The sequence below is a fragment of the Labrus mixtus genome, chromosome 20, assembly GCF_963584025.1.
Source record: "Labrus mixtus chromosome 20, fLabMix1.1, whole genome shotgun sequence".
Lineage (NCBI taxonomy): Eukaryota > Metazoa > Chordata > Actinopteri > Labriformes > Labridae > Labrus > Labrus mixtus.
In genome coordinates, this window is record NC_083631.1 from 13,441,182 (window position 1) to 13,455,556 (window position 14,375).

Consider the following 14,375-nt stretch of genomic DNA (forward strand, 5'->3'; position numbering starts at 1 on the left):
GCCCCCGGGTGAATTTGCTTCTGTTGTGTTCATGTTATTTACGATAGGTAATCCATCACAGGGATGAGCATGTAATCCTCCTTTTATTTCACATTAATTACCTGTGATTGTTGCATACCAATGACAGCCACACATTAGCAGAATATACTCATACATAGGAATTGAGCAGACTTGTTCCAATTTAAAGTGTTCTCTTAGGGCTGTTCCTCAAGCCTAATCCAAGTTATTACTTTGCGAATTCATTTAAACATAATGTAACAAGGGGAATTATACAATTCCACTGCAAAAAAACACAAGAGATCAGAACAGTCACTGGATGTTTGAAAAAACTTTTGGAAAGTTTTACAAAGTGTCAAAATGTGCTGGCCCAGAAAAAATGGTGCTTGTGTAAACCTCTGTGTTGTTAAAGAAAGTAATAACTTATACTGAGTCCTAAAATATTAAATGAGGCCTTGTTTTTAAATCAAAAACTCAACTGCAGATTTTTTATGAGCTCCTTAATATGCAGCTCAAAAGACAAAACCGTTGAATGTACTGTATTTATTCTTATATACTCATATACGTACATTGCAATATGGGTAAAGGAATTAATAACCTATTTCCAGAATGACAAAACACAAAAAGCTTTAACCGAGAAACTACATTAACTAGTATCTGCTGAGCCATATAAAAGCTGAATTGTAACGCAGCTTGAATTCTTTTGTACAAAAATAAATTAGAGCATCATCAGCGTAACAAAGTAGCTGGGCGCTCTGTTTATTTTTGTTCCATATCATAAATTGAGGGCCTAGGGGTTGTAAATACTTTCTATTGTTAATTATTTGCATTTACATCGAGCCAATACTCAGTCTTTGAATTACTGTAGCTCAACTAAAATGAATGTCGTTGTGGTTTTACCTTGGGCTTGGAAAGATTTAATTTCATGCCCACAGTTATCAAGTTAGGCTGAAGAGAAAAAAAAACAATTAAATATTAATAGGCACTCTATGACTGTTCCAAAAAATTGTGTATGAACATAATGTGCTGTAATAAGCACTTACAAAACAGTCTAAGCAGTCAAATAAATTCAGCTTGAATAACTGACAGAATTACTCTGGCCAATGAGTTGGCTGACGCTCAGGTTTTAACAACTTTAAACCTTGGATGACTCAGATACTGTGATAATTTTATCAACAATATTTTAGTTTCATTACTGTACACTTTGCAATGTATGCACTGTTTTTGCTAAATTAAATACCAGCATGATTTAACCTAACATTTCTATTAAAATACAACATATTCTGCAAATGAATTTTTAAAAACTATCATTCCCTGACCAATTATGTAGATGTTCTCCATTGCACTGCAGAATGCACAGTGCATAGACTTGAACTGACTGCTTGGCTTCACTGTAGCTTCATCAGACCCCAGAGTGCATTACCGGCTCCACTCAAACCCTTTAATGAATCAACTCTGGCAAGAGCCATCAATATGAGGACACTGAATAATGCCTTTAGTGCAGACACTATGCTTGTTACCCTATCCATTCTATAAGTGCTGATGGAGGGAGCAGGGGAAAAGAGCTGCAGTGCACAGGTTGCTCTCGTTATGGTGTCAACCTCAAGGCATTTATGTTTGATAGAATTAGCTTGATCAATGTCACATCTGTTGATTTATATACATTATAAGTATGGAAAAAAAGTCTGCATAAAACACTCTGCAATACTCAAACTCAATCACACTGTAAATCAAACCATGAAATGTTAGACCAGTTATTTGAAGAGGTTTCTAATCAACAACCTGTACATGCGAGTGTCTAGAGTTACTTTCTACTCTTTGTATTATAGATGATGTCTGCTGTTCATTTTCCCTTTTTAATTATTCAATTCATTTGAGGGAGCCAATTACATTGATCACCTCTAGTTTTGCAGGACTTGGCAGTCATAACGTCCACTTGTGGTAATTTTTCTAAACTGAATTTGACTTTTCACATATTGGTATTAGAGTTCTTGAAATAGAAAGCAAAAGCAGACCTCTTTCAGGCGAGAGATTGCTGAGTCATTACAATTTATCCTCACAGACACTGACATTGGCGTGTTAGCGACTGCAGAGGTAAGGCGGAGCGTTGAGCTTAGATTTATTGAGTGGGCCTACTGCGGAGGGAAGCCGGGAGAGTAAAGTGCTCTCACCTGGAAAGTGAGGCTTATTCCGAGAGTCAGGAGAGATTTTTTTCAGAGGCTTTCGCTTCTTGCATAACTGTAAAAAGAGCTAATGAGGTCTGAATGACTCCAAAATTCTAAGTAGATTAATGAACAGTCACAGGAATGTATTTCCCAGAGCCAAATTGATTCTTAACATTTCTCAGTGTTGGACATATGAATGGACAAGACAGAGTAAGCAGAAGGTTTGACCACTTCGCTGAATAATAAACACACAGAGTGCATATCTCTCCTGCACACTCAGTTGAAGGGCTGGGGCAAACCCCTGTAAACTGCTTGAACACACCCTCAGCGTGAGGGAACTCTGCGTGATGCGTCTTCCTTGGGTTTTTTTGCTTGTAGGTTTCCATGTTAACGTACGTACAGTTCAGCCTCTGAGGCCCTGCATGCCCTCTCCGCTATTATAATAAACTTTAATGCAAGGATTTTGCAGCACTCAGTCGTGGTGACAGCCTCTGCAAAATACTTTAGGGCCTTAAGGTGCTCACCAGGGATGCAGCAATTCCAGGCTTTTACATCTCACAGTCCTCTAAGTCTCCTCTGATCCTATCAATTAAACTGCAAGCTCCTCTTTATAGTAGGCTTATACCTTCTGTCCTTTACACAGTGAAGCCTGCTTTAGAGCTAGACACTCAACTTTACAGTAGCTTTGTCAATCCCTGCAAAGTTACATTGTATTATGCATTGTCTGATGCAAAGGATGCCAACTAAAAACAAATGCATTATGGGCAAAGAGTACACACTATAAAAAATGGTATTTTAGATTTTTATTATTCAGGGTGAAATGTTGATTTTCTGATGATTCTGATGTCGATTACAAGACTCGGTATGAACCGTTGGATGTTCATGGACTTCCATCGCAAGCCTCTGAATCACAGTTTGAATTTAGGTCTAAAGATGGCACTGATGACAGGCGGGATTTTAAATGGATGCAAGAGCTGTTGGTAATATTTTGCTCAGATGTGCCTCTACTAAATCACCGCAGCTGCTCCGGAGATGTTCTGCAGATGGGTCCTGATAAGATCCCGATTTGAAACACAGAAAAAGCTGTTGGACAGGAGCATCACTGCAGAATCAGTGCCTCTTTGCATCGTATGTCTTGACCAGATTAATGTCTCATTTAGCTCATGGGAATAACAGAATTATTTTTGACATGAAGTAGCCGTTGAAATGTACACAGTACACTTTGGGTGAGAAATTATTCAACTTCAAACTCAAATAGAAATTATTTGGATAGAAAGGGTCCACAAGTTTCTGTATTTAACATGACAGACATACAGAACACTAGTATTGCTAAAAATAAATACAGGAGGTGGTTTACATGGGCTTGATGCATCCCTGTACTGAAAGTGCACAATGTGGCATGAATCCTTTCTCTTCCTGAAAAGAGCCCATGTGCATTAGTCTGTTCTCCAGAGTGCACATGCTCCTAACTGGTCTATATCCAGAATATCCCAGAATACCACACCACACAAAGCCCTCTTTAGCTGGTTCTGCCTTGAAGAAAATCTGCTACAACCACGTAGAGCCCCTGTTATACTTGTCATCCTTATCATTCTACCCCACTTATTCCAGATAATAACAAATTACTGCCTGTGTCACTCAAGAGATGTGACTGCGAGCGAGAATAAAAAGTCATTATGGTGCTTCACAAGATGTTCCTGATGAATAATCCTTGAGAGCAGAAACAGACCTGGGAGTACATTAATGTCTTTGTCACCCGCTTGTGTGTAAGGCCACTCTCGGGCACGGATTCTGTAACCATTCATCACTATTCACAGCTGGCCTGGAAGCGGAGAAGGAGAAACTTTTAAAGCAAAGATGAGACATTAAATGAATGATTCCCCAGACTAAACAAAACAGCCCCGGAGTTTGTGCTGTTTAATAGCTTCCCTGCTTCCATGCCCCTCGGTGTGTGTTCAGAGAGCGCGGAAAAAGACTCGAACAAAAGATTGTGAAAGCACCTCAGAAATGAAATGTTGAAAGGTTAAGTGCACAGCTTTCACATGTTCAAACAACAAAAGAGGTTCCACACTTGCGTGACACACAGCTCATAAAATAATATATGTTAAAATACTTCAAAAAATGGTAAACACTCCATCTGGAAATGTACATTTCTATTGATTCAATGTCCCGTAACTGCAGCAATGAGTGGTCATGAAATAATATTTATTTTTTATTTTTGTGTTGCCCCAGAGCTCAGGGTCAACTTGTTACTGCTGTGAACCTAAAAGGATGACGTTTTTACCTACACAAACTGCACTTCATATTAGCCGCTCTGTTTGATAGTGTAGAAACTGAATTCAGACCAACGGAGCGATTGAATAAGAGAAGGACTGTTTGTTTTTTACAAAGAGAGACCTCTCTGTACTGTCAATGTACAGATTCAACTGAGGGACTGAAGGAAAGTCTATATGTGTGTAAGCCTTTTGCCAAAGTGCAGTGAAAATAGATGTGAAAAAGATATAACTGAGACAACATAGAACTATACTAACCCCTCCCCATCCTCCACTCCCAAAATGCTAGTGCCAGATTGCTCCAGAATTATATTAAACAAATACGATTTACACATCAGATCATCCAATATGGAAAAAATAAAATATGAAATGTATATTTTAACGAAAAGTTACATTGCCTCATGAAGAATCAAGGCAAAAGCTAAGCAGAAAAAAATAGTACTATCAATTACATTAACAGTAGTTAATATGTTATAAATGTAAATAAAAGTAAATGGTGTATAGTAATAATGTAAAGTAAAGATAAAGATAAAGTTTATTGATCCCCATGGGGGAAGTTTTTGCGTAATATTGCAGATTTACTAGTATTGATCGATAGTGAAAGTTCAAGTAATATTGCTATGTGTGATGGATTTGAAAGTCAAATTATTCAAGTTTTCTAATAAAAAAAGAGATCAACTTATGAAGCTAACTAATTTAACAGCATATGGTTTTGCTATATATTCATACAGCTCGTAATAATCAGGTGACCCAATGGCAGTTTCGTAAAAAAATGCCCATTAACTTTTGTGACATCTTGTCACATGGCTGAAACACTGTCACGTGTCTTTGATGTGAATTCTTCTGGGGCACGTGGTATGACCGCTAGGCTATAGGGTGCTCTGAATTCTTCATCTTTTGGGTAAATTTTAGATGAGGTAGCATGTACAGTAAGAATGTATGAGAATTTTAACCTTAACATACATGACTAAGAGTCAGTTTCTCGCATGACATGCATTGAAATTTCGATGTGGATCACAGTAGGACGAAAATGTCTTGTGATGTTTGGTCTTTCAGAGTTTATCTCGCCCAGAAACCTTCCACACACGATCACTTTGTACTGTCCAAACAAGCATCCATGTTCTATTTCTCCTGTCGAGTCGTTACAACATCATTATGTGTGCTCTAGAAAGCAAGCAGTGCCACTTTAATATTGAATGAGCGGAGGAATAGCAACACCAGTATCTTGCCTTCCGTAAAGCTATCAGGACACCCATTCTGTGTGGAATGTGCTTTTTGCTGTAGATAGCATTTGCCATGGCTGACGGTACTGTAAGTATTACCACATGTCTATTTTTAGAAAGGCAATTTCAAAGTTTATTGTGCGCATATAAATGCATATGGGTAAGTGTTTAAATGGCAGTAGGCATGTGTGTTCCAGTGTGTGTGTGTGTGTGTGTGTGTGTGTGTGTGTGTGTGTGTGTGTGTGTGTGTGTTGCCTACTGTAGCTACAGGCTTGTTGTTTGAGGGTTCAACAGGCAGCACATCTTCTTTTATTCTCCAGAGGGGGAAGCCGGCTGTTTTGCTCTCCACTTTCTTTACCTTCAGGCTCGACTGAGACTGAATCACTCAGACGTTAAATCAAGAACTTCACATCTTGAATATTAGAAAATATGTAAATCTAATAACTTTGCCCCTCCGGGTTCGTTCATACATGGACAGTTGGAAGCTGGCTGCATATAAATCCTATCCCAATAAAGCCTCAGGTAGTGTTTTCTTTCAGTACTGTTGGGTGGTTTTAAAAGACAAATGCAGATTTAAAGCAGCAGAGTTAAAATTTAACAACAACCCTCTTATCACACACTCTCTCTCACATGAGAGTGGACCCATTAAGAGCAGCGATACTTTTAGCCGGTCTGCTTCTCACTGTGTGCAGACTGTTGCCTGTGCAGCATGCTTCAAAGATTTGCTAAATTTTCATCCACACTCCTCCACTCCAGCTGCCACACTTTTTTTTTTGGTGCTTTTTAAAGGAGATGTCCTCTGTGATTGGCAGCTCAGGATCAGTGAGGTACATATTCAATATAATATATGCAACACCTAAACTGTGTCATCCAGGAAAAACAACCAAGATTCTCTGAGTTATTATAAGTTACTCTGACAGAAGTGTGCCAGGCAAGGAGCAAATCATGTGTTCATTTAATTTGTAGTTTTCAATGGCATTTTGGCATTCTGCTACTAAAAGGAGATAACTATTAAAACATAATTAATTAGTGCTCATTGTTTGCTTTTGCAATCTGATTTATTCAAAATAAATCTGTTTCATTTGTATGATGTATGATGAGCCAGCACTTATAACAATACCTGCAAAGGAAAACTTTCTTTGAAAGACAGAAACCTTGAGCAGAATCAGACTCATTGATAGAGAGTCAATCGTTTCAAAAATCATGAAAGGAGACAAAAGTAGACTGCATGTTCAGAGTCTGACCTACATCGATGTCAAAAACACATAACTCAAACAGGTTACCACAATCAGAAGAACTTGTGTTTGTTTGTTTTCGTTTATTTAGAAAAAATGTGGTATAGATAGTGTTTAATGGATCTGTATTATAAAATTGGACGGAACAGTATGTTGTCTGCATTTTAATACAGCATGGTGTCAGGGTCAACAAGTTTTGAAGGACTCTTTCTCTAAATTAGTTATGGTTGTTGGTAGCACCTGCTGCCCACCGGGTTCACGCAGAAGTACAACACTTGAGATGAGTTTTGTTAGCGTAGAGGGAGAGAGCGGAAATCTTTATGTGAGAAATTTGCATATTGCTGCCGAGGCTGTTCAATTTAAATAAATTGAAAAATGTTGTATTGAACTTTTTGTTCACCGGCATCTGAAAAATGTATGAGTGCATGGCAGCTTCCTTTTCAACAGGATCATTCAAATGTGCAGGTTTGTATGAGATGATCTATTAACCAGGGCTTATAGGGGTACAAAACAATCATACCAAGTATGATATAGCAACAGAAAATCAATCAGGAGATGGTTCAAATAGTTATCATCAATTAATTGACTTAATTGTGGCTATAAAAAGTGATGTACAATATGTGTACTGCTGTTAATAATCAATAAATCAAGTTAAGTAAGCACACATGCAGAGGTGCTGTTTGTCAACAGGCGAGGCAGGCAACTGCTTGGGGCCCCAGACCAATAGGGGGCCCCTGAGGGCTCACAAATACAACCAAAGCAGTGGCCCAAAATGTGCAAATTGTGACCTCCCTAACGGGGCAACAATCTGACAACGCTCACTCTCATTGCCCTGATAAGTGTTGCATGCATTATTGCTGTGAAAACCAAAGTTTGTCAATCAAAGTCAACAAAGAGGAATTATCCGGCTATAGGAGAGAAAAAAGAAAAAGGAGAAAATAAGGAAGTGGAGTAAGCGTCGGGACACTAGCAGACATGATGGTTATGAACGCTGGTCGGAGGGGCCACTAATTGATTTTTTGCCGAGGACACCGGAATCACCACTGCACACATGTCGGGGTTCCCTTTGCTGCACTGACACTGCAAAAACAGAAAGTGTGTCATACTGAATGAAGAAATCAGTTCCCCGGTTGATTTTTCTCAAAACTTCAATTTAATATTAACTTTCCCTTTCTCCTGTCTTTATCTCTAACGTGGAGGCCTTCCCTCTGCAAACCACTTAAGCGCACTAATCTCTTCAATTAATGAATGGGCACAACAAGATAGACAGTTTGCCTGTTCATGCACAAAGATGAGGGGGGCACACATAATTTGACTCGGGGTCATGTATTTCTTGAATATTTTAACAGCTTGCTTTATTCAAATAGATTTAACACAACTTGTCTTGAATAGCAAATCTATAATCCCTTCCTAATGTGTTACAAATTTGATTTTTTTAGCATCCACTTAAAGTAGTCATAGCTTAATTTAAAATAAATTACCTCAAATATCCTTTACACACTATAACTGGCATAAAAAGTGAATAAATAGCCATTGATTTCATCTTGCGTCAAGCTGTTGACCACAGCGAGCTATTTTTACCCTCATATCCATGCTCGCTCCTCTGCACATCAGATCGGTGCCAGCGCTCAACCTTTCAGTGCTCTGGGTCAGCATCCTGGAAGTCTGCCAGACACTCCAGCTCCTCGAGACCATATGGGGTCTATGTCTCCTCACCGACCTCACTCCGCCCCTTCTGCACCTTTTGCTTCGGGGCTGCAACCTTAACCCATCCTCACCTAAATCACATCTCATGATTAAACAACACTAAAGCCGGAGCTGTTAGGACTGAAGCGACGATGCTCCGTTTCTCCAAATAGAAAAGTCACTCGTTTTCTGAAAATGTCTCCTTAGGTTGTGGCAAAATGAGGTGTTTTGTAGTTCTTCTACATTTTTGTAGACACTTATTTTCATAATGTTAATTTAGATGTGCATATTCCCAGAAGCTACTTTGTGCCCTCTTTATGGTGTGTGCCAACATGAAAAACCTGTCTTTGTCTAACGCACGGCAGCACTCATTAAGAATAATTGCTTTCCTCCATATAATGAACCCTTCTTTGACTTGAGTTCCCTTATGGATTGATGGTGAGTCCATGCTTCATTTGTGTTTCGAGGGAAGAAAATCTTGGGAAGCCTTTCTGTCAAAGCCCAGTGGGTGGGAAAAAGAAGTAGAAGAAGAAAAAAAATGTCCTCTTGGTTGGAGCATGGCAGGGCCGGGGCAGCTGCAGGACTGACCCTGCCAAGGACAGAGAGCTTCCCATGCCTGTTCAATGCCATAAAACGGGTCATTGAACAGCTAAATGGAGTCATTATGATGAGTAATTAAAAGAATACTGCTGAAGACTCCTAAAGTCCTCTTTTCTTTTGGTTCCGCTTTTTTTTTTTTGTGTCGTCATGGCCTTTTTGCTGAAAGGCAGCTGCCTGGGGCCACTTAAACTATCACCCCTTTCACTGGAATGCAAATAGCGGCCTTAGCAGCTAATTGAATCGCATTATCTATTGTCCTCTCATTTACGGGAAATCTAGCCATTTTGCAGATTTCCATTACTGATTGTTGGCGATTGAATTTTGCCCGAGCTTCATATCTGATACAGCATGTCATACACTCTGAATCACAAGGGATGAGAAAGCTGAATTGTTTCATTAGAGCAGGAGGAGTAATATGAATTTGGATCGTGCCGTTATCTAGAGCTATGCAGATATTAATATGTATGTAGGCAGGGGGAAAAAAAGGCTGTAGAATTTGTGTGTAAACAGAACCATAAAGCAAGCATGAGCAGCGCACAAAAGATGAGGAAATCATGTTTCGTTCGTATATTATTGCGAATACAAAACATCTCCCTGCAATACAAAGCTTCTCTTCCCTTTATTCTAACTTCCAATAAAAATGCATGACGTGCCCATGCGGCCTCCCTCCCTCCAGGGCGGTGTGAGCAGCACATTTTTCCTCACTTTTACCGAGAGTCATTAAGATGATAGGGGGGTGGGGGGAAGGGGGGGGGCCTGATGTTTGTTTAATTAGTAAAACTAACTTTGGAAAGAGCGGAAACTGAAACAGAGGATTTTTGAGCTCGTGCTCACTAGATAAGGTTAATGAGGTGGTTCAGAATCTTCAAATGAAAAAAGGAAAAAAAAAAGGATTCATACTTGCTGAATTCATTTAGGAGACTGCAATGCCAAAGAGGGTTATCCTCTGAACGAGCAGGTTTCATAACACTGATTTAACATGTTGACTTTATACGTGTATGTGTGAAAATGTTAAGTGCTTGTTGTAGTGGTTGACATGCTAAATCCATTCTCTTGCACTCAGTTGTTCTCAAACAAAACTCTCAAACTGAAATATTAATAAGTATCTCTGCTGTTTTTTCCCGCCCCCCTTCAGAGTAAACAAAAGAGGAATCCGTGAACACTTGCCCTGCAGAAGGACACCAGGGATGGTCCCTCGCTGCGAGGACTTCAGCCTAGATTACAGACGTAAGCGCAGGTATTTGGTACACTTGCTTGTTGCAGCTCTGCATGAGCAAACGCTTCCTAAGAGGATCACACAGAATCCATCGCTAAGCTTCTGGTCAATACTCATGACAGGGACAGTGCCAAAGACATGTCGCTCAAAGGACATGTTGCACAGTTTGCATATCACTCTATGGACTGTTGTTGTGTTCAAGCGTCCGTCGCTCAACTTCTGCTCTTTCATCCAGAGAAGCATTTCTCCACTGATAAACTAAATGTTTACGAGAGGGCTCACAAGGCAACGTACACAAACACAATAGGCTCGGGTTTGTATTTTTTTCTGGCAACAAACACATACCTGTAGAGATGATTAATTTACTTTTTCTTCTAGTTCTATTTTTGTAACCATCTCAAACTACTTCATCACTTGTCATTTTATTCTGCTCTATTCTTTACTATTTTTTTCTAATCTCTATTTGAAATTATTCTTTTTAAATGCAAAAAAAAAAAAATGAAAGAGCAAAGCTGCACAAGAAAAACAATCAGACAGGGTCACTTATTTTGAGCAATAAGATATGATTATCCAGAGTGCATCAGTATTTTACAAATATGCAAACTGGGATTTAAAATAAACAGTTGTTCTTTACCAGATATGGTTGTATGGTTACCCGGCTGAGACAGTTTTTTTTTTTTTTTTTTTTTTAAATTCTTCTTCTTCTCCTCCTCCTGATCCTTTGCTTAGTTCAGTTGTTCTTTGGACTTTGTTTTGGACATTTTAAACATGTTCACCTGAAGGAGCATGCTTTTTAAAGGTGCACTATGTAGTTTTGGTAGAGAAAGTTGAAAGTTGGAGAAGTGTACAGCTTCTGTGGTATGTGTCCATAACTCTATACACAAACTGTCCTCAGAGGAAAATTTGGTCCCTGTAACCCTGTTTGAAGATAAAATGATACGCGATAAGTTATGGTGGGGGGCCCGCAACAGTGAAACCGTAACTCTTCTGGCAGTGTTCCAGGGACCCAATTTTCCTCTGAGGACAGTTTGTGTATTGAGTTCAGAAACTATAGCATAGAATTGTTTCACTTCTCCAACTTTGAAATTTCACCACCAAATCTACATAGTGCACCTTTAACTATAGCATTAAGCTAACGTGCCATGCTTTGAAAGTTATTTTGAAAGAAAGTTATTTCCCTCTAATATGTGCACACTGATATGAAACATACGCATGCATCAAACAACGAGCGCTGCATGTACGGTAATTATGCGCCTATTAACAAAAAGGACATGACCTCAAGTTTTTAATCATCATTGACTCTTTTTCCTTGAAACACATTTTCAGAAACTTGCACAGCCTCTCTATTTAACTGACTCACTCGTTAATGGGCTAAAGTCATGTAAATCAGAGCAGATGGGGAGTCCCCTTTGGCTTTATTAAGGCTCATGTCAGCAGCAGTACAGTTTGTTCCTACTGTACGTTCCTCTTGCTGTTGACTTAATTGTAGCCAAAGGTGGACACACTATTACACAAGAATAAAGAGAGGTGGCAAACAGCCTGAAAGCTGCAATTACAGCTGTTGGCATAATGGAGCATCACCATTACATATATTACATTTAAATTATCTTGATCACAAGAAGTAAATTATAATGTTTGAAAATCCAGTGCCACAGCCCCCCATGTTCTAGATGTATTTGAATAAAATTCTTAGTCAATATAAAATTTCAATGCACTAAGTTGGTTAATAACAATTAGCATGTAAGATGTTATTAGCAAGTAAAAACATCACATTTCCACCTCATGTACATAAATATCTAACAAAACAAGCTTGTAATTTTATTCCTTCTCTGTCATGCAATTTTATTTTCTCTTGTGTAAAAAAACTGTTCCTTAGTTGTAAATACTTGACTCCAAAATGGGACTGCATAAAAACGTCCTATAGTGCCAATTTAACAACAAAGAAGTTCACACCAAACAGAGAGAAGCAATCTGAACATGAGAGGGCTCTGGAGAGACATGATAATAATGACCCTGCTCCAGAAACAAAGCAGATACAAATAATTTACACGTGTTTGAAAAGCATTTCTCACACTGTAGATAATGTATTCTGGGAGTTATGTGTTATCATGTCGCCTTAATCATTGCAACAATACATTCAGTGTGCAAGATCTGCCCGACGCCCTTAAACATGGAGAATAAGTCAGCTCTTTCAGTGCATTAACCAAAGTATATTTTGATGTTTTTCTTTAAAGGTTTGTTTTCTTTGACTTTTATGTTCACTTCGGCAGCTGTTTGAGTCACATTTAATTAAGACTAGAAGTTTAAAGAAAAAAGCCTTTATGATATATGGGAGTGTATGTTCTCATAGACTCTGAACATTAAGTCCCCAAAGGAAACATCAAACGTGGGGTTTTAGTGCTGGATCAATTTATTGACTTTGATTTCATTCTCGCTGCCTTTCAAGTGAAGCCAAAGGGGATTTTACTTAATTTGAACTTCCATAAATATTTCTACAGCAATTTAAAGATTTAATTTTAAAACGTGATTGTAAATGGAGTGCATGAACAAGCTAAATAAACCTACTACTTATCCCCATCCTAAAATAGGTTTGAAAGGCCATGGGAATTGTTTTTCAGGTGATGTTTTTAAAGAAGATGTGCCTGCACACTTTCTCCAATGCTACAAAAAGCCTTTATTCATGTACACCTTTTCGACCAGAGGTCTTCCTCAGGTGATAATTTTTAAAACCGTAGGTGGAGATATAGGGCTGCTGCTGCTGGAGAGGGTAAAGTGACAAATTTGTGTGTCCAGGGCCGAGGAGGGATCACAAAAGTCCCAGTTTAATTATTTCATTTAAAAAAAAAAAAGAGTGTCCAGAGCTATTTTCTTTTAGGGGACCCATATTTCACAGTTTTTCTGTAGAGATATATGCTTTAATTTAACTGGTTTGTAAAGAAACAAGAAGAAGAAATGGAATAATGATGGAAGAAGAATTTATTGTACATTTTGTTTTAAACACTACTCCCCGTCCTTAGAGGTATTATTGACAGTCACAGCTCCGGCAACTTTACTTTTGTACATTTGTTTCCATTTTAATTCATCACTCAATTACGAGATTTGACTATGAAATAAGTATAAAAGTTGGCATTGGATTCAGAGTAAGGTCCCTAATCCCTTTGATTGCCATCCTCCATCCAGGTCACAACAGCTTAAGGCTTTAGCCCTATCAAGCTGTAGTGCCAGCTCCCACGCTAACCTGGATTCCTAATTGATGGCACTCAAGAAGAGTTATTTGAATGGATTACTTTAAAGAGCATCATGGATTAGCCTGTGAGAGACATGGATCCAGAGGAAGCCTTAATTTAGCCACATAAAGTGGTTATAAAACATCTGTATGGATGGCAATTATTGAGCTTGCAACTCATCAAAGGAATGTAACCCTTCCTCCTCGATCGCTCGATGTATCAACCTCACTCTGGTCTGTTATCTCACTTTGGCATGTTGGCTGCTGTTGTGTTTGTTGGCGCCAAAACAGTGCATACTATTATCTGATCAATGCAGTCAAAAACACAACTGGTGGTATCTATGGCATCTATATTTGTGTCTTTTTTTCCGATAGGCAGAATAGCACCATTTCAAGGCAGCACGATCCATAATACAAGGCTAGATGTTACACTTTATGATAAGCATTGCATTTGATCAATCACAAAATACCAAACTAAACCATCACTGGTTCTGTATGGTTCTATATTAGTTTGTTTCACACATTGATCATCCAATTGTTGCGACAGAGCTGTCATGACTTCTAATATAGTTGATTTTTTTTAAATCACTTGTGACTCCTTTTGTGACAGTGACTCCTCCCCCTAAATTTCATCAAAGCACCCCTGAAATAATAGTAACGGGGGCACATACCTCACTACAGTTGGTTTGATCCAAAAGTCACAATCGAACCAACAGGTATCTACTGGCAGACACAGGAAGTGAGTTTCAGAATT

At 38.7% G+C, this 14,375-nt stretch overlaps 1 protein-coding gene across 1 annotated transcript in view; it reads left to right on the top strand.

Annotated features, from left to right (window-relative positions):
- The window catches only part of elfn1a (extracellular leucine-rich repeat and fibronectin type III domain containing 1a), a 70,000-nt gene that overhangs the window by 35,439 nt on the left and 20,186 nt on the right, over positions 1-14,375 (top strand). Inside the window, exon 2 of the mRNA XM_061026814.1 lies at positions 10,315-10,416. The gene's annotated coding sequence lies outside the window, so the exon portion shown is untranslated. The remainder of the gene's footprint in view (positions 1-10,314; positions 10,417-14,375) is intronic.